Raw genomic sequence first — 22,410 nt, 5'->3', positions numbered from 1 at the left:
ACGTTCATCGGCCTCCCGTGCAGTTACTCATTTTTGGAATAATAATGGGAAGAATTTAGGGAATGTGCTTTTGGAGAAATGGTTCAGGCGTCTGCTGCTGATGGGTTGGCCTTGTGCCATCTCTCATTCAGACCCACTAAGGTGAAGCATTAAGACTCAATCTGCCAGTTTCCTGCCCTCCTGTTTAACTTGTACACACAGGGAAAACAGGATGCTTGCTGAAAAACACCAGCAGACTGTAGATAATGAGACAGAGCATTGGGTGTGCTAATGTTAAGGATGTTTTGAATGATGACATGTAATCATGTTTGAAGTCAAATATCAGTAGAAAATCAGTTAATCAGTGATCTGCCAGTTGTATGTAAATATACTACAATTCAGGGCAAAGGTATTGCAGTGCATGTTAACAAGTATGTAATATTAATGGCATTATTACGCTCTAAAATGACCTGTAGCAACAGGGCCCTTGCTGCTTACAAAATATTGATAATAAAAGTATGTGCACATTCAGAGTCACTTCTGATAGGACTTCAAAGCATTAGTTTAAATCAACGAAAAAGCATGTGCTTTCTTTATATAATGTCTGAGTTCTGAGCTCATGTCTCCTATCATAAAAATATGCAGCTCTGCATTATGTAGGGCAAATCCAAACAAGACTGAACTGCATACACACATTCATGCACCAGTAGCAGTGTAATCTAAACACTGTTTAGTTTCCCCTGCAGTGATGAATCCTACTGTTTTTCCTAGCGGGAATTTGATCATTTAACACAAGCATGACTAATGACATTAATGAAGTTCATTTTACCATAAACAAAACATACAAATACAAAAACAGGATGTTTTACGATTGGGTGAAGTTCTTACATGACCTGCACAACCATCAACAAACTATGCAAGGAATATGTTAGGGGAGTTTATTTTTACACTGAGAAGATGAATTCATTAAAGGTGGAAGAACTTTACACAGTCCTCCTTCATTGGTTTTATGAAGCAACAGAATGCAGAATGCAAATATACTGTAGGCCAATATTCAAAGGAATAATTCACTCCAAAATGAAAATTACCCCATAATTTACTCACCATCAAGTGATTCTCTCAGTGTATGACTTTCTTTTGTCAGACAAACAAAGTCGGGGTAGTTCAAATGTCTTCTTTCATGCTGTGAAATGGTGTTGGGTAGTTATCAGAGTTTAGTTATTCTCTACTTTCCACAATGAATGATTCAAAATGTTTATTAAAAAGCCCTTGACTTGAACCTTTTTCTGTTAAACGCAAAAGATATTTTGAAGAATGTTGTAAACCTGTAACCATTGACATCCATAGTAAAACAAATGCTATAGAAAAATACTATGGAATTCAAATCATCTTTATTTTTATAGCACTTTTATAATTGTGTCAAAGCAGCTTAACATAGCAGTTCTAGTAAACTGAAACTGTGTCAGTCCAGATTTCAGAGTTGAAGTTCTGTTTAGTTCAGTTCAGTGTGGTTCAGTGGTGGAAGTCAATGGTTACAGGTTTCCAACATTCTTCAATGTTGTGTTTAACAGAACAAATATAACTCCTACAGGTTTGAAATAAGTCAAACTTTCCCTTTAAGTCTTCATCATGCATCATAAGTTGAGTCAGAGGTCAGCCAAGAAGTTGTCTAGAATGCACATTCAGCAGTGATCTGAGTTTATAATGTGTTAATAAAGTGAAATATTCATGTTTTAAAATCACATAAATCCACTTCAAGACACATGCATTAATTCTTTGCATGAGTTAGTTTGATGATGAATTTATGTACTTTTGGACACTTAAAAAAGGGCCACGACCCAACACCATTATGGGAAGAGGATATAATTAAACAATACCCTAACTGCATTATATAGAGTGAAGTTGGCTTAAGGGTGTGTAAATTATGCTGTAATTTTCATTTTAAGTGAACTATTCATTTAACTGACTACTGATCTTTCCAGTTTTCTCTGACTTTCTTTCTCTGATTCTGAAACCCTCCAATAATTTTTTTTTTCCAGATTAAAGCCAAAGAAATGATCCGTTCAGCCATATAGCAGAAGTTTGTTGTTCTAGATCAGTCATTATAAGACTACACTCTTGAGAGCCAGACTTGTGTTTCAGGTATGGCAGTGAATGTAAATGGTGCAGTTAATGACTGTTGCTCTCTTCTACCCTCAATACCAAGGGTATTTTGGAGAAAGTTGAATTATGCTAATAAAGCCAATTATAATGGCATGCAAAATCCAAACAAAGTGGCTTCTAGACTTACTATTTTTAATTGAATTGTGTTTATTTGCTGCTTGCATATCTAGTGGGAAATACATTTATTGACATATGTAATCTGCAGCTTCCTGGTATCATTTTCCAACAAACAAGGAGGGCTTTATCAAAGCACTGATTGATATATTCAAAGCTGATTTATTGTAAACGTCTGGCTGATAATCCAACATCTCTTTTTTGTTTTGTTCTCTTGACATTAAGCCATAAATGAAATAACAGATGTAGGCGTACTGTCGTTAGATTCTGAATGAAAGTGTCCTGAATAATGAAAGTGAAAGTACACAGCTGACACTAAAGTACACTCATGACTCACTCAGCAGAAGTTCATTGATGCCAAGTATGATTAATAGTCCTGTCTTTGTTGTTGTTTATCTTTAATTGCAGGGTGTATTATGTCTGTGATAAATATGATAGACTTCAGTACATGTAGTATCATCGGTGTACTATGACCTGCATGATGGCAGGTTAAATCAGCAATTATAAAATTCAAATTACAACACAGATATTAGATAAATCTGATAGCTTTTGTTTTATATTTCGTTGATATCCGAGTGATAATGAATTAATAATTCAGAATTTTCATTTTTGAGTGAACTAATTAAGTCTTGATGAACTTTTACGTTATATATTCAATCAAGGTTGATATAAATATAAGTGTTAAACCAGTAAACGGACCTAATAATAGTTCCTGATGATCTTCTTTGCTCCTATTGTGATGAGTGTGTGAGGAATATATATAAATATTTATTAGCCCCCCTAAATTATTAGACTGCTTGTTTATTTTTTCCCCAATTTCTGTTAAACGGAGTGAAGATTTTTTTCAACACATTTCTAAACATAATAGTTTTAATTACTCATTTCTATTAACTGATTTATTTTATCTTTACCTTGATGACTGTAAAAAATACTTTACTGGATATTTTTCAAGACACTTCTATACAGCTTAAGGTGACATTTAAAGGCTTATCTAGGATAATTAAGTTAACTAGGCAGGTTAGGGTAATTAGGCAAGTTATTGCATAACAGTGGTTTGTTCTGTAGATTATCGAGAAAAAATATAGCCCAAAGGGGCTAATAATTTTGACCCTAAAATGGTTCATAAAAAATTAAAACTGCTTTTATTCTAGCCGAAATAAAGCAAATAAGACTTTCTCCAGATGAAAAAAATATTATCAGACATACTGTAAAAATGTCATTGCTCTGTTAAACATCATTTGGAAAATATTTTAAAAAGTAGAAAAAAAATCGAAGGGGGCTAATAATTCTGACTTCAACTGTGTATATATATATTAGCATTATTTATTGCTGGTACAGCAATAGTATTTATTGCTGGTCAGCCCCAGTCTGAGACAAACTGATAGCAGACTGCTGTTTCTCCCCATTGGTAATTCTACTGAATGAACAAAAGAGTAGCTCAACTTGTGATTGATAGATAGCTAAAAGTGGGTGGCTATGCCGGGAAAGATGCTTATCTAGTCTTCTATTGCACACCCACACAGGCAGGAAATGGGAAACGGTACCCAATTTCATATAACTTCGTTAAGGCTTTATCTGAAACAACACTAGTGACATAAAACACCACCAACCTGCTTCATGGAAATTATTATCGCAGGGCAAACTGTAACTCACCACAGTTCCTTAAAAAATAAAAAAACACATAGATTTAGGAGTGAAGGTAAATGGAGATGGTTTGTAATTATTAAAATCAGAAAAGTTAAGGAGTTGTGTACACTGTAAACCCTTATAAGTTGAGACTACTCAAATGATTTGAGAAAAGTGATTCCCTCAGTTTGTTTGAGTAATGGGAAATCCATGACTCAATCAATTGAGCTGACCAAATGTGGTCTCTTCGCTGAATTACAGTTTTTCTCCATTGGTGTGGCTCATTTCTTAAAACAGAAATTACATTCTCAAAACAACATGGACAAACCTCCAAACCACTTGGCAATTGTTCACAACAGAAGTGAATTTCTCATTCATTTCATCAAATTGCAAATGTCAAAGTACATCTTTGCAAATGAATAAGTACATATAGCCTACATTTACAGTTTTTCTTGTTTGCTTTGACCTGGTTAAAGAAACTAGGTTACACTTTATTTTCATTATCACTATCAAAGCAGAGCAGAAGACAAGTCTTGTAAATGTCTAAACCCTTTCTCATTGGGTTGACACATTTGTCCCACCATTTTTCAAAACAGTTAACACGGATGTCATTCAAGCAGTCCAAATATTGTTTTAGCAATAGTAACTAAACAGAAACCATCTACTCCTAACCATTAGAAACTACAAAGATCAGTATGAATTCACTGAAGCACCGGGTTGACACTCCTTTACACAAATCTTCAATTAGCAATCAGTCTGCAAACATTAAAAACGGTGGAAGGTCTGTGTTGTTCCGTGCCAGCAAGGATGGAGGAGGTCAATAGTGGCTATTTCCTATACCTCCAATAGATTTGACTGTATTTTGGTCAAGACTATAATACCATGAATACCATACAGTAGGTGAATCCGTGGAAGACTTGATTACAATTTATTACAGCTATTTATTATTTTTGCTTTGATACATGGAAGTAACTTTGTGTGTGGTTGATCATTACAATAAAAAAGGAGTTACCATTTCCTTGGCAGTATGAGTGCAGTGTGATGTCAAACAATCGAGGCTACTCTTACCCTAAAATTATACAGTACAGTAACCACGGTCAATAAAGGACTGGAATAAGACTGTAAGGTGGACATGAGGGATATTTTAGTGCTCCTTTGCCATAATGAAAAAACATCTAAACACTTTGATTTGCAGTGCTTACACAATGCCGAAGGGACTTATCATTTTGGGGGGTACTGACTTAAATAAGAAGGAAATTAAGTTTTGACACACGAGTGAACTGTTTTGGGAAAGGTATGAGCTTTTGCAAGTGAGCTATAGTGTTGTGCTAAACTGTAACACTGTTTTGCCAAATGAAGAATTTTGAGAATGTAATTTCTGTTTCAAGAAATAAGTCAAACCAATATAGAAAAACTGTAACCTAAATGTTTAATTACAGATCATTTAAATGTTTAAGTACAGATAACTTAAGATGGCTAATAGACTAAACTTTCAATTTTTCAGCTTTTATATTCTTTACTTACTCCCAGGGCCATTTATATCGAGGTTGATATTTAGCCACACCATGTTGGTGTTTCGTAGCATCTAATTTTTACGACCCCAACCTGAAGGACCAGGACATGCACACTTACACCATGGACAATTTAGCTCACCCAATTCCCCTATAGCGCATGTCTTTGGACAAGTGGAGGAAACCGGGGCACCTGGAGGAAACCCATGCCAACACGAGGAGAACATGCAAACTCCACACTGAAAAACCGACCCAGCCGGGACTCAAACCAGCGTGTTCACTTGTTGTGAGGCAACAGCGCTACCCACTGCACCACCATGTCACCCCTGCATGTATATCTTTTAAGTAAAATGGATATAAGTATTATATAAATATCTACTTACTAATTTAACTTTTTTCTTTCGTCAGATGGGTTCAGGTAGTGCCTCTGTCCTTCTGCACTTCAGCAAAATTTAGCATCACAAGCAAAATGACCACCTCGTGTGGTATATGTATATCGCCCAATCAGCATGGTTGTCAAGGCAGAATTTTAAGCGCAACCGATCATCTTAAAAAGAGACAGGGTAAATTGTTTAAAGAAATTAAAATGTTAAAGTTAGAGAACTTAAAATATTAATTAAAAGTTTATTTTTACTGTCTAACGAGTAAGTTAAAACACCTGTTTAAGTTTTGATGCCAAAACTTGGTATTTTAAGTAATGTCAAACTATATGAGCTGAATATCTTTAGTAACAGCGTAGTTTACAGTGTATAGGGTGGCCAGTATTTAAACATTAACCTGCAGTTATACAGTATATAGTGTTCTTTAACCTTAACCTATCACCTATTTGTTGTACAGACTGCCACTATAACAACAACAACAAAAAAATCCATCACATTTATCATTCTGAGAAAACTGAACATTATATTTTACACCACTCACCTGACACGTTGCTTTAAAAAAATGTGATGTGATTTAATTTCATTTTCACAAAAGCCCATAGAGTTGCATGGTATACGTGCGAAATGTAATTCAGCCATCTGTAAAAGTAGCTGATTTTATTTTTGATGCAATGACTAACAGTTTCATTTTAAGTTGTGGCTAAAACTATCAGTTCTGTTATCAATGCTTTATCTCATATTCCATATACAGACATATCTGAACTAAGCTCGCATACATCTGCTTTCCAAAACTAACATTTTAATCTTTTGGATCAAATACAGTTCGGCATTCTCTTGCTTTGATTTTGATACTGGAATCATTGCTCTAAATATAAACGCTGTTGATGTAATCATCATAAACTGGGCCGTTTTTGCCCTTTCCGAGAAATGGCTGGCCTATTTGAAATTTACACAAAAATAATGCTTGAGAAACATTGCTGAAGGTCTGGGTGAATATAGGTCTCTACTGTATGTGATAGAATCTGATCTTTTTTTAGAACAGACCAGAATGTCTTTAAACACAGATGTAAAGCTGACAGGACAAAACCGAAAGCAAAAGCACATGTGCTGCACACCTTTTCCTGATATTTGTTTGATTATAATAAGAATAGCACGTGATGTTTATTGTGTTGAGCTGAAAGCAAAACTCTTGTTTATCTTTATATTTATGATAAATCATTGAACATTTCCTAGTTGGATGTCAGTCTACAGGAAATTTTGGCTTACTTTTGCAGCAAACCCGTTGGACAGCTAATTTCAAGAGTATTACCGTTAAAGGAATAGATCACTTCTGTTATCATTTAGTCATCCTCAACTTGTTGAGTTTTTATGTTCTGTTGAACACAAAAGAAGATATTTTGAAGATACAAGTTTCCAACATTCTTCAAAATATATGTTTTTTTTGTGCAAAAAAACAAAACAAAAAAACATACAAACCTCAAACTGTTTTGGAACAGGTCAAGGGTACGTAAATGATTACAGAATTTACATTTTTGTGTAAACTATCATTTTAAGACTACTGGTTAGGGATTTTTGTTTTGAGAGTGTAACTATATTTCTTAAAATGATTTTCCTATGCAGGATTTTGAAACATGCTCTGCCTGTCAAAGCCTTCCGCTGTGACTCATTACTCAAACTGGGCGAAAAGTTCAGAGAATCCCCCTCAGTTCCTTTTAATCTTCCATTACTATGTGCAAATCTTACACATCTTCAGATTCAAAGGTTAAAATTCCTGAGGAAAACAAACAGGAAGTAAAGTAGTTAAGTAATTTCGAAGCCTAGGGCTTGCTTTGGCATTATTGAAAAAAAAAACTTTTCATTGTAATTGCATTTGGTTAATTACAGTTTTTTTAAGTACGGGAATGACAGAAACCAGTGTAAAGATATTGGAAATTCCCTGTCCAGCCTACAGCATATTTTCTTTTTTGTTTATTTCAAATCAAGACAATAATACACAAGGGATCTCTAGAGAAAAGCAAGCTTCAGGTCGTTTCAAGCATTTTCCCGGCATGACAGTCAAAAGAAAAAAAAAAACTCTGCATTTAATTGAAAGATGACAAGTGACGAGTGATGAGTGTTCTGTATTTACAGATGGTACTCCAAAGCACTTAAATCAGACCCTTGGCATAAAATAGAACTGTTGTCATATGTGTCTGCTATTTAAAATACCTACACAGTATTGTCCATTTTTTATGTCAACATAAAAGAGAAAAATAATTTTAAAATACTCAAACAAACTTTTTCGACAAATTTGAAATAATGAATCTTATATGTGGCCGATTTGTGTCTCTCTCTCTCTCTCTGTCTGTGTGTGTGTGTGTGTGTGTGTGTGTGTGTGTGTGTGTGTGTGTGTGTGTGTGTGTGTGTGTCCATTGAAGCTCAACATGCTCTTTTAGATCATTCTTAAATCATCTGGAAAGCATGAAATAAAAAAATCTATGACATAATAAACATGTTACAAATAAACAGTAACATAATGAAGGCAAATGCCTAGCCATAAAATTGTTTATAGAAGTCACTGCTCAGTTCAAGAAAGTTTTTTTGTGTTATAAGTCGTATAATCTGACTAATACATTGATATATTATATTTTAAAATATACATATTTTTCTTCAAATTCAATACATCAAAGATAACACACAAATAAGTACAATAAAGTTACAGAAATTAAAGAATGAAGACAGACAGACAGACAGATCAACTGATCCCTAGTTATCTCAACTTGTTGTTAAGTTAGATTACACCCATGTATAACTTAAAAATAACATTTATCAACCGAGGCTCAATCTGAAAATGTACCATTATATATGTTTATGAAAAACACCAAATACGTCCCAGGAGCTATGTTTTTTTGTAGTTTTTGTTTTCGCGAATCCATCAGAGGCTGCTGTCGTCTGACTGACAGACTGACCGATTGATTGACCCACACTCCTTCTTCCCTAAACCCAAGCAATAGTGTTTTCAAAAGGACCAATTAATCTGCCCAATCACAACCCTAATTCCAACCTATCCAGAAAAAGAAAGGCCCTAGCTTTTTTCAGATTTTACCACATTCTCACCTTGTTATTTACTTGTTCATTTTATTTTTTGGCTTCTGATTTTGTCTTACCTGCTTTCTAGAATCGTTCTTTGCTGGATTTGAACCCCGTCATTGTGTTTAGCTCCGCTCTGCATCTCAAGTCCACCAACATTCATGGCGAGCTACTGGAAAAATTGGTAACAGCCGGAAAGCCGTCCATACAGAGATAAAGTGTCAGCTTGTAAGTGTAAAAAGGAACTACAGCGTTCATTTTAAAGATAAAATGCAGCCATAATTACTTCTGGTTCCAAAATTTGCAATCTTCAGAAACGCATATTTGTCTACATTTTCAGAATGAGCCTGTGTTGACATTTGTAGTCATTACTTTTTGTCATATTCTTTACAGTGTAGACAGACAGACAGACAGACAGACAAAAAGTACATACTGCACTTTAACTTAAATGAGCTAAATAAATACAATTCAGCAATTCAGTAAGTCGGTAAAACAAAAACCAAACAATTCAATCCTGTCTAGTGTCATGCATTCAAGAGAAGGGAAATCAGATAAGCCGTTTCCCTAAATGTTTGATGACTGGACAGTGTTTCGCTCCATGCCTGTTTTATCACAATGATTTTTGTGATTAGTCGGAGGAAAAAGCCTTTGCACGCCAACTTATTCCCACAACTCCCTTCATCAACAACACGATAAAGATGAAAACAAAGTGCTATGATGAAACATGACCAGTTCAAAATCCAATTAAATGAAGCTCAAAATCCAAGGATCCAGAATGATCTCATATTTGCTCCTCTCCTTGACAACCCAAATGACGAGAGCAACACTGGGTCACATGAAGAGCAATTTTTCAGTAATTTCAGCAATTAGAGCCTGTGGTAAATGGCATCAGCTGCCAGTGGAAAAGAGTCCCGTCGACCTGTTCTGCACTAATGAGACGTCCTCTACTCCTTTTTAGGCATGTGGTAATTAAAACTGGTTGTTTTCAGGGCACATTCTCCACACCACCATCTGTCAAGAATAGCTTTTCTTCTGCTATGAGGCTTTTTTCACTTGTTTTAGTAGATTTTTTACATTTTGTTTGTCACAGTTTATATTAAGGTACAATTCTCGCTATTAATAAACAATTAACAGTGACTTTTGCCTCAAACTCTAATTTTATAAGCCTAAATTGATGCTTATAAATAGTTATTAAGTTAATAGAGTTAAGTTTACGTTTTAGGTAGAATTAGGGATATAGAAGAAGATCATGCAGGATATGTATCTGTAAGTACAGATAAACAGCCAATATCATTATAATGGTCTGGCAATAAGCCAATAGTTCATAGTGAGAATTGTTACTTAAACTCAAGTGTTACAATTTAAATTTTTTTCCACTTTACAGTTTTGCGTTTGCTGGTTGCATCTAGTGGTTGCAACATAGGCTCATTTTGAAAACGTAGCCCCATATACGTTTCTGGAATTGCAAATTTTGTAGCCAGAAGAACGTATGGCTGCATTTCGTCTTTAAAGTGAATGCTACAGGGCGGTATGATTCTGTTTCTTTTTGCGCTTACCAGCAGACTGTTTGCCTCCGTTTGAATGGCTTTCCCACTGTTACGAGTTTGTCTAGTAGCTCGCCAGGTATGATGGCAGACTTGAGACGCAGAGAGAAGTTGACCATGACGACAGGGCTTGAGTCTGGCAAAGAACGATTCCAGAAAGTGGGTGAGACAAAAACAGAATCCAAAAAATAAAATAAACAATTTAATTACAGAGTGAGAATGTGGTAAAATCTGAAAACGTGGTAAAATTAGATGAGGGTTTTTTTTTTTTTTTTGATTGCTTTTGAAAATTGTAAGTTGGGTTAAAGAAAGTGGGAGGGCGGGTCAATGGGTGCTTTTGAAAACACTATTGGTGTTTAGGGAAGGAGGAGGGTGAGTCAGTCAGTCAGTCAGTCAGTCAGTCAGTCAGTCGACAGCGGCCTCTGGTGGATTTATGCAAGAACAGCAGGCGCGAATGGCACTCGTGAGAGAAATTTAAGATCTCAATAAGCATACACAGCGACCTCTGGTGGATTTGCGAAATCAAAAACTGTATTTGGCGCTCTCCAGAAATGTATTTAGAGGTACTGTTTGTTTACAGTAGTCCAACATTATGTCACGGCGAGTCATATTTTTATAAACAGTGGCTAAAACGTATGAAATCGAACAATCTCATTCATACAATTTAGTACGATTTGCTTATCTCCCAATGGCATTTGGGTTTAAGGGTGGGGTTGGGTGCAATGCCTCTTTTTAAAAATCGAATTTGTACAAATTAACTCCTAAACTGACAAAACATTAAACAGTTACGTTTCCTCCTTTGATCAGGCTGAGTAGTCTGGTTTCATAAGGTAATTGAGCTGTGTTGTGGACTGGGAAATAGAGCAAATGTAAAAAGCCTTGGAACTAATTAGATTTTTTGAAATTAGATTCAATTTCCTTGATTTCCTGTTACTGATAGGTGCAATAATCATTATAGAGATATTAGGATATTATAGTAATTATAGAGAACTCTATTATATATACACTATTTTATAGAGATACATTATAGAGAGACAGCAATTTATTGAATATCCTGCATATTTATTATTTATGGTGTAAAATGTATGTAAGATGCTAAATCATAAATAAAATGAAGCAGCACAAGGTGTAATAATTTGACAATCTGAATATAATAGTATCTTTTTTGCTTGATTTGTTATAACAACACTATTTTTTTCCGGTCTCACCGGTTAGTACAGGGCAGAAAATGACAATAGTTGATCATTTTTAGCAGCAGTAATCAGCAAAATATGCAAGTTTTGTTCGGTTCAGTGGCATTATTTATGTTCTGCTCTTTGACTGATGACACATCATGTAAAAAAAAAACGTCTATATCAGAGTTAAAATGTCCCACTTTCAACCTCAGTGCATTCCAGGCAATCACGCAACAAATTTGGGAATTAAAGCACAATTCAGGCTCTCCCGAATCCCTTACAGAAAAAAACATAAGCACCACATGTTAAAATAACACATGACATATGTGACTCTGGACCACAAACCCTGTCATAAGTGGACATTTTTGAAAATTGAGATTTATACAATAAATGAAAGATAAATAAATAAGCTTTCCATTGATGTTTGGTTTGTAAGGATAAACTATATTTGGTTGAAACATCTGAAATCTGAGAGTTATAAAGTATTTCCAAATTAAATTAATTAATAACAAAATATCTTCATAAAACATGACCGTTACTTAATATTCTAATATTTTTTTGCGTAAAATAAAAATCATTCATATTGACCCATACAATGTACTTTTAGGTATTGCCTCAAATACACCCATGCAAACGTCCGCAGGACTACGTTTTCAAAATGAGCTTGGGTTGACTGGTTTTGTGGTCCAGGGTCACATATGTGGTTTTTGGAACATTTTATTGTGAAACCCATGTGATTTAATGTTTCCCCAATTGTTGTCATCACAAATATTCCAAAACCACACCATCTGTACATGTTTCATATATGTTTCACATGTGTTCCACATATTTTAGATGAGATTACAAATGTGATGCTCATGATTTTTTTCAGTAAGGAATTTGTTATTCAAAATTTGTTAACTATAATGTCAAATATATTTACATGCAGATGTTAACACCAGTTTTCTGTCTAGGAGGTATTGCAAAAGCAAACTAGATGAAAACATAGACATTCATTGACACAGAAACCATTTTTATATTCTTATATAAGATTATTAATTGTGTATTGCATATTAATATAATTCATGGAACAAAATAAATAATGGAAATAATAAATAATGGAACAATGCTCTACACTATGGCCATTAGTATCTACCATCTTAGAAATGCTGTCAATCTGCCCCAAGTAGAATTTACATGTTTGATTTGGAGTGTTGTTCAAGATATGTAAACCTAGGCTGATTGGAAATATATGGTAGAGTCAGAACCCGAAAAACATTGCTCCACAGGTACATTTTGGTGCACTTTTCAAATGACTTAAGAGGGTGTTATAACTTGAACATAACACATACACTGATGCGTACAAGAAAATTGTCTTTAGGTGCTTACAATATAAGATGAAATTACATTTGCTGAAGCAATTCTGCAGCTTTTTTATGCAGCAATTACGCAGCATTTGTTGAAACAATAACACAATTACTTGTTTTGACAAGTCTTTTAACTTTCTCTTAATGCATTCTTTACAGTCATCATACAGAATCACAATGGCATTTCATGTGAACTATACCACAGTCATTACATCAGAAAAGCTGTATGTATGGAGCAAGAAACCCTATCCACTTATTAAGTGTGATGTCATGCGAACGCTCACCACAATATTTTTTGTTGCTTGTTCAAACTACTTATTTAAAACGAGTTAAAACAACACAATTCTTAATATTTTGTTGGGTAACTTAATTATTTTAAGTTATATACACACACACACACACACACACACACACACACACACACACACACACACACACACACACACACACACACACACACACACATATATATATATATATATATATATATATATATATATATATCCATGCATAATGTATGATGGCCGGAAAGTGCTGAATTTTTTGAGAAATTGTTAAAATTCTGGTATTTGTGAGGCAGCAAGTGCAGAGACTGTTGTGTACACTATGATATTATATAAAATTCGCTTTAATGTGTGATCAGACTAAAAAGTGGCCATAAATGAGTATTTTCTCAATAGAAATGAGTAGGGGCTTGGACACGTGCTTTTATATCGCATTGTGTGAACATTTCACAAAAAAGGCTTTATTCAATAAAAACAATCTGCCTCATAATCATCATTTGTGTAAACAAACAAAAGTCGTTGCCGGAAAATGTCTGGATAAACAAGTTTTTACGGTTTCACAGAATTGTTGACAGAATCATATATTTCCTTTGAGCATGGCTTGCCAGACATTCAGGTTTTATTTCAAATAAAGTTTTAAGATGTTCATATGTTGCTGTTTTTTATACAATAAAACACTCAATGTGTTTGTCTTTGTGTGTGTGTGTGTGTGTGTGTGTGTGTGTGTGTGTGTATGTGTGTGTGTGTGTGTGTGTGTGTGTGTGTGTGTGTGTGTGTGTGTTGTATTGTTAATCAAAATGTACTTCTTGTTTTTCTGGATGCTACAACCTTCTTAAGACTTATTGTATCATCGGCTACCAAAGTGACATTGACTATTGCTATATGAATCAGCAAGGAGCACAGTTTAATGTAAAAAAAAAAAAAAACTTCTTGGTGACACTTTATTTTGATGGTCCATTTGAGTATTAGTAGACTCTCTGCCTAATATGTGTTAATTCTGCTCCTTCAACAGACATTTACTGACTATAAGAAACATTGCAAGTACTTGTCAACTTACAATAAACCTAACCCAACCTAACAGTCTACTTAGACTGTTAATATAATCTAATGAGAATTATTTGGCATCTAGATGCAATGTAACTTAAATTCAACAAACGAACCAAAATAAAGTGTGAACTACTTCTTTAATGTTTTACTAAAACAAAAAACACTACATCTTGAAGCCCTGAAGGTGAGTACATTTCCAATCATGTGAATATAAACTACCTCTTTAAAAATTAAATATTAACATGCTTTCTCCTGCAGCGAATGGTCACATTGTCTTCTATCATTTGAAATGCCTTTTTTGTCAGTAAGACTTGTTTTTTTATACCTCTTTAGAAATAAAGTGACATTTATATTCAGAACATTGGCAAAATACCCATGTAAACCAAAGGTTCTTGTTTGTGACTCGACAGGTTCACCTTCTACACCTGAAATTCCCCTTTAGCACTATCGATTAGATCTAATTGTAAAAGTTGTAACATATTAAAACTCCTGCGATGTTATTACGGTTTGTTCACACTCGGAATATCCCGAGAAAACAAAACAATTTGCACAAAAGACCTTTGACCATAATTTCTGCATTCTAACAAACCTGGGTCAAAGTACCATAAAAACCAGAGCAGGAATGCGTCTAACAACTAGCACACTTTCACTTTCTCAGATTTAACCATTTCATTTAAGCACATCTGATCATTCACTGAATCATAAAATATTGGAGTGACTATGCAATGTTTTCTATCTCTCCTGCATCTGTATTTATGGTCTTATATTACGATATTGACCTTTGTTGTGGGAACTCAAAAAGTGTAATGAAAGGTTTATCATCTATTAATCACTCACACTAGTTTCATTTCCAGGCCTTGTGGAGAAAACAGAAAAAGGTGCGGGTTACAGGAATTACACTCAATGGAAAGACCAGAAGAGTTTTCAGCAGGTAAACTGTCATAGGCTTCCCCTTAATTCCAAACAATGCCTGACTCTTTGTACTACCAGACTAAAGAATTGATTTCGAGTTAAGCAATGCTTTTGTAGTCGTTTCACAGAGTTTTTTTAAGGATCTTCTTTCCATGGCACAAATCCAAGCCGTGCACATGCAGAGTGAATTATTTACTGTGTCGGTTGTCATGTATGACTCACTGCCTGGCTGAACAGTGTGATATCATGCAGGTTTGACAGTTTAAGGAAGTGTGGATTAAGGGATCTTAAAGAAAACAGGTTGTATTAAATGCCTAACTGCAGAAGTGTGTCTATACGTAATGACTATTTTACTATTTATTTACTTTCTCTGCTTGGCTGAGAGATGAATAAACAGTAGACTTTATTTGGTGACCTATATTTAACCCTCCTGTTGACTTTCATGTCAAAAAATAACCAGTGCACCATTTTTAACAGCTCAAAAACAGTTTGGTGGCTTTTTCTAATTAATTAATTAATCATTTTCTATCTTCATATTTTCATAATCCTTCAGGTCAATTTTGACCCGACAGCTATAAAACCGTATTACACCACCAAAAACTACAGGCACAGACATGCACACTCCAACACACATACACCTCCCAAACATGCGATAAAAATCTGCTGCTTAGGCCTTAATGAACTCTGTCTAGCTAACCCTTTTACAGTTATGCAAGTCAGTTTAGCATCAGTAAATATGCCCTTTACTTTACTTTAGTCAAAAAGGAGTGATGCCCACTGATTAGAGAAAATGTAGAAATCCACAGAGTTTGTGCTGAAGATAAGGTTGTTTCTCTATGCAAAAAATATTTGAGGATTGAAATTACATTTAAGTGTTTTATTTGGAGGTTTAGTGAAGGCGGGTCATTTTTTAGACCCAAAGAGCGAATGGTGTATACAGAATACTTGGACAACACAAGGGTTAAAGTCATTTAACCATATTATCTGCATAAATATGTAAGTTTAAAATATTTATTTAATGATAATAATAAAAACAATAATATTAATAATATTATTTATTAATATTATTTAAATAAATTTAAAACAGACAATTAAATATAAGTATTTATATTTTAAGATATAAAATGCATTTAGATTTTTTTTCTATTTCTAATATAATATAATATAATATAATATAATATAATATAATATAATATAATATAATATAATATAATATAATATAATATAATATAATAAAATATAATACAATGCAATATAATACAATACAATGTAATATAATATAATATAATATAATACAATATAATATAATACAATATAATATAATCCTTTACTATAAGGTTTAATTGATTTCCATTAGTTACAATCGTACATTTCATTTGCAACATACTTAGAAAGCTTTTATAAATTTAATCTATTAATCTATTAAATTTGAATGTTATTATTGGAAGGCTTACACATTATCCCAAGAACCTTCAACACAAACAATGAATATTTTTTTCTAACATTAACCAAGATTAATATGTAACACATATATAACTGTTAATATGGTATAATCACCCAATTAAATGTTTGTGTAATGTCTTACAGAAGACCTAGTATTGTGTGAGTCAGATAAAGTAAGTGATCTAAATCTGTCCTTTGTTCCCTACGTTTATAGGGCATTCCTAACAGTAATTATATTCTGACTCTTTGAAGCCTGATGAACTGAAAAGTAACTATTTGACAAATCATGTCGCAGTACGTCGGGATTAAAATAAACAAAGGATGTGATTCTGAGAGCATTGCTTTTCTTTCTGATAAATATCAGGAACAAACAGTCGCTGAGCAATGCAGACCTTCAGCACGCTCTGTGTGGGTGTTACCAGCATATTCGATCGTTTCAACAAGGTTTTCAAAGAAATATACAGATTACTTGTTTATTAGTGCCAATATTGAGATGAACGAAACTGTGATGAATATATGTTAAGTTTTACATGGAGTGACATTGAAGATATAAAGATAACAGAAGAGAGAAATGAGTCAGTGTGGTAATGAGGTCTCAATGCGGGACTTTCCAGAAGTGGACTCTTCTTGTCCCCAAGGCTCTGTGCCATAGTAAAAATCAAATATCTAAGTTATCATTTTAAAGTGTTTAAGTTACAGGCCATTGGTTTATTTAAAAAGGATGTACACCCAACTCAGAGTTAATCATTCTGCTTATACTACAGTTATCACAGTAAAGGACAAGCTGTTGTGTTTTACAAATCTCATCCAAATGTTGTTGTTTTGTTACCCTTTAATGATTGTCTATGGATAATCTGAAAACTTCCAGCGTGAAGTTATATAGAAGTAGTCAGGAACTACTTTAGCTGATGTGCTAATGTGATTATATGCAAATAACTGTACTCTTATATTGTTTATCAACCAATCAAAATCAAGCATTCAATAGTCCTTTATAAGTAAGAGATATTCGACATCATGCCATGTGTTAAAGAATTTTAAATGCATGACGTAGAGGTAAAGAACCACCAGAAGCAAAATGTGCTATAGACATGTTCAAACTAGTTTTGCTCTTTGCAGTGCAATGTTTGACTAAATTTTTGACAGGTATGAGATCTTTGTCCCCTCCTAATGTACCCCTTATTTCCACATTCAAATTTTGACAGGGATTGATGCACACCAGACATGTTGCATTCAATAGAAGACAGCACTGTGAATTCAAATATTGCTGGCAACATTTAGGTTAATGTTGGTACTCACAAGTCAAATTTTGCTTCTGGATTTAAGAGATAATTTGAATGCCCAAAATTTTACATATTATATTTTTATTTAACCTTTAAATTTCCCAAAAAAAGGCTCTCTGAGATTAATAATGTCTTTCACACGAATGTCCGAGCTAAGAAGTACTTTACAGTACACACATTTAAGAATTACATACATAAACTACACATTTAAGAACACCTCAAACAATTACAAATCATCCAATCACCCTCCATTTCCTGAGTGATTGACTGAAAATGATTCAAAGACAGCAGATTTTGTCATTTCAATTTAGACTGAAGAATTTTCCAATCAGACAGAGCTGCGTACATAAAAGCCTTCTTACCCAAATCAGTGAAACAATTTTGAGAAGGGAGGAATTATTCCCCTGAATTTTTCTGTTATATAAGACAGCAGAGGTATAAAGGACACATCCCTAAGATGGCCTTGTAAACAATCAAATACCAATGCATTTCTCTCCTGATCGACAGAGAAGGCCAAGCTACTCTGTTATACAATGTACAATGATGAGTTAAAGGTTTACAGTCAGTTATGAATCTTAGTGCACCATGATAAACAGCACCGAATGCTTTGAGGAGGTGACAAGCGCAGATAACAGCATATGAACAATACACTCTTAATATGACAATATGGATTTGCATGCATTTACTTAACAAACACTTGCAAATGTCCATTTTAGGTGCATCTCAGTCTAGTTAACATATACAGTTGAAGTCAACAGAGAGAAGTTGAACAGAGCAAGGACATTTTCACAGTATGTCTGATAATATTTTTCCTTATTTGTTAATTTCGGCTAGAATAAAAGCAGTTCTTAATTTTTTTGAAAACATTTAAGGTAAAAAATCAAAAGCCCCTTAAAGCTATATATAATTTTTGATAGTCTACAGAACAAACCATCATTATACAATAACTTGCCTAATTACCCTAATTACTTCCTAGTTAGCCTAATTAAACTAGTTAATTCTTTAAAAGTGACTTTAATCTGTATAGAGGTATCTTGAAAAATATCTAGAAAAATATTATGTACTGTCATCATGGCAAAGATGAAATTAATTAGTTATTAGAAATGAGTTATTAAAACTCTTATGTTTAGAAATGTGTTAAAAAAAATCTTCTCTCCGTTAAACAGAAATTGGGGAAAAAAATAAACAGTGAGGCTAATAATTCAGGGGGCGGCTAATTATTCTGACTTCAACTGTATATTTCTTCAGTACCTGCTTCAGTAGTCAATTTATTAAGCAGAATTTAATGATGCATTTTACATCCTAAAGGAAACTTTTACACTTAACATAAATGAACAGTTGATCTTTGAGAGATTTTCCCTGTTACTTGCCTTAAATATGACAGGGAAAATGTATGAAGTAAATGCTTTGGGTTATTTGAGTACCCCTGTGTTTTACATCGGAAACCCTGAAGGAGACAGCATTTCAAGATCTTATTATATTTTTTTTTTCTTTTGAAACAACTACCTTTGAATTACCCCACAGGCTTTTTGTAATGTTTTCTCTATTATGCCAGAACTATTACACTGAAAACCACTGTAAGTGATAATCTACCGATCATGATTGCTCAATTTAGTACTTACAAGTTGTTAGGATTTATGCCAGAGATTCTCATGGTGCTTTACCTGCATCACAAGGTCTGTGACATCACATATGTTTCCCTGTTCAACCTGTGTATTCACAAATATTCCACTTGGCAGTCAAACAACCTTTCATTTTCCTAAATATAATACGTAATATGTATTTATGCACACACAAGTATGGACAACAGTTTTTACATAAACTACTACTCAGAAATCAAATCAGTTGAAGGTTCTAGAAGTTTTGTAATTTTAGCTTTTAGCATTATATTTGTACAAAATATAATGCACAAATATCATATATGGCATGTGCACATTTCCTCATGATGAAAATATGCAAAAAACATCATGAAAGTCCCCACATCCCCATGCGGCGTAATGTCCCGAGCACAAACTGGTCAGTTGACATTTCATTGAATCTTCAGTGTGAACTTGCCATGTATTTTGAACTCAAGATTCCCCAGTAATTTTACTAAACCATCTGTTTTTTTGTTTTGTTTTGCTTCAATTATAATGCAATGTCATTGTTTGGCATTAACATTTTTGTTCCCACAGCAAAAGATTCCAATTACTCAAGGGAATTAAAACAGACCACTAATCGCACATCGCTGCTGATAATAAAGCTTCCCAACAGGAGCGTGTTCTTAATTAGGTCCAGCGGGGGATAAATGGTATGTTCAGTTGACAGAAAACTTCAGAAGTGCCAACTTCACAAACACAAAGCTCCATTTTACCCGAGGCAATGAAATAACAAGCTTTTAATAGAACAAATTGGGAGTATATACAGATGTAATAAATTGAATGGCTTTTAAATGAACACATTAAGATTTAGTGCGGAACAGAAATAAAATATAAAATTCACAGTGAAATTTGTAGGGCTTTGATTACTTCAAGACCTCACAGTTTAGCATGATTTGTTTACTGCCAGAAATTCTGGGTGGGTTTGTGTTTATGCATTTAATGGCTTTTGTTCTATTTCTTTTTTATTGTTGTTGTTGTTGTTGAAGTCTTAGATAGTTGCTCATTCACAAGACCTGGGAAAAGCTGCAGAACTCTTTAATCAACTATATTCTTTAGGTTTTTGTTTTTAAACACCTGCAGTCCCACATTGCAGTGATTGTTTTTTATGGTTGTGTTATGATAAATGGCACAAAATGGCTTCAGATTTTGAGATAGTGGATGATATGACTTGACAAATGCTCAATAAGAGGTTTGTTTGTTTATTTCTTATTACAGTTTGAGATTTCACTGAAGATGGAAGTGTCTTGTCTACACATGCCTTTTGTGTGTGTGTGTGTGTGTGTGTGTGTGTGTGTGTGTGTGTGTGTGTGTGTGTGTGTGTGTGTGTGTGTGTGTGTGTGTGTGTGTGTGTGTGTGTGTGTGTGTGTGTGTGTTTTGTATGATGGTATGAGCTTTTATAAACATAAAATGAATCCTACGTCCAAAAAAAACAGTGTAAACAAAAGATTTATAAAAATTAATGACAACAAATGTTTTTTATGGAACTTTAACTTGCATTAAACTTTTAAAACTTTATTTTTTAACCATACACATTTAAACTTTTTTTTATTTTTATTAATGTAAAAAAAGTTGTAGGCTATTACTTGTAAAATTCGTTTGATAACAGTAAATAATTAAGACAGAGACATCTACTTTTTAAGTGTGGATAAATTAATATTTGTTTTAATTTAAGTTAATTTAAGTTCCTAAATGATCAGATGATGATCTTGTGCTGAATTGCATAATCATTAGAGATTCCCCTGCTCTATACAAAAGCAGAAAACACAATTCAAAAGATTAACTGTTTTACAAAATATTACCATCAAATGAGGGATCTATTAGTTGTTTAAGATGCAGCTGAAACAGAACAAAACAGTTAAATAAGGGATCATAACAATGACATTAACAGACAATCCACTGTAGAGACAGTGAACTATAAAAAGATTTAACTTTGATGTTGACAAGTGTAGCTTCTGCTCAAATCTTCCAGAAACCCTTACTTTTTTCTTGTGAATTTACTTTTAAATTCTGGTTTGATATAAATACTTTGCTTTCATTAAATATGATCAGTCCCCTCTGTTTTTCTAGAAGATATTTCATTTTACAAATGTGATTCACATTTTTCTTCCTCTGATGTTGTGAACTTAATTTTACTAATGGGTAAATATCATATTCATTATTGTAAATGGAAAAAGTGCAGGCCCTCTTTTAGATGTTTCCTTTCTGAGGTTGGGAAAGTGGCTCAAAGCTTCAAATACTTCAGAAACCAAAGTAAAATAACTGAAGCTCTCTGTACTTCATTTTCAGAATACACTGCTCCTTGCTTTTTGTTTTAATTTATTTTATTTTAATAGTAAACATGACTTGCGATGGTGATTGTTCCCTGTTTTGTGATGTAAACGTTTAGCAACAAACAATAAATAACTGTGTTGATGGATATTTCTGATATGTGAAAGACTCTGGCGCCATCCAGTGTATTAAAAGGCAAAAGGCCACACATCGAGTGCGTTAAAAAAAAGCAACCAGATGCATTCTGTCCACACAAATTCTTTATAAATATGCGGAGGAGTCACACTATTACAGCCATGTTGCGGTATGCGCGCTCTCAAACAGACACACATACATACACACACACACACACACACACACACACACACACACACACACACACACACACACACACACACACACATTGAGCGTTGCTGTCATATGTAACTAACTAGAGAAACGTGCAGACCAAAAACAACTACTAACAAAACATTGATTATATATTAAGTGTTATTATTATGAATAAACAATTTCGATAATTCATTCGAGCGCCATTGTGAGCAGTAATGGAAAGTCCGACTCAATACAGCTAATCGGTTCTTTTGAACAGTTTCGTATAACCGGCTCATAAAATGGTTCAATGATTCACT

General features: G+C 33.9%; 1 protein-coding gene and 1 long non-coding RNA gene across 3 annotated transcripts in view; both read right to left on the bottom strand.

The window, feature by feature from the left end:
• LOC147833651 (uncharacterized) overlaps nt 1–22,410 on the bottom strand; it is a 734,785-nt gene that overhangs the window by 343,800 nt on the left and 368,575 nt on the right. The window lies entirely within an intron of this gene.
• LOC147833654 (uncharacterized) overlaps nt 1–22,410 on the bottom strand; it is a 64,874-nt gene that overhangs the window by 25,876 nt on the left and 16,588 nt on the right. The window contains exons 3-4 of one of the 2 annotated variants that reach the window (XR_015509363.1): nt 10,399–10,522; nt 8,920–9,011 (exon numbers count right to left, since the gene is read on the bottom strand). This is a non-coding gene — a long non-coding RNA (uncharacterized LOC147833654). Of the gene's footprint in view, nt 1–5,776; nt 5,856–8,919; nt 9,012–10,398; nt 10,523–22,410 lie in introns of those variants that run through there. The other variant, XR_015509364.1, reaches the window with a different exon arrangement.

This window comes from Danio rerio, chromosome 15, assembly GCF_052040795.2.
Source record: "Danio rerio strain M-AB ecotype USA chromosome 15, GRCz13ab, whole genome shotgun sequence".
Taxonomy (NCBI): Eukaryota; Metazoa; Chordata; class Actinopteri; order Cypriniformes; family Danionidae; genus Danio; species Danio rerio.
The sequence above is the reverse complement of the archived record's forward strand: the minus strand, read 5'-3'. Positions and strand labels throughout refer to the sequence as shown.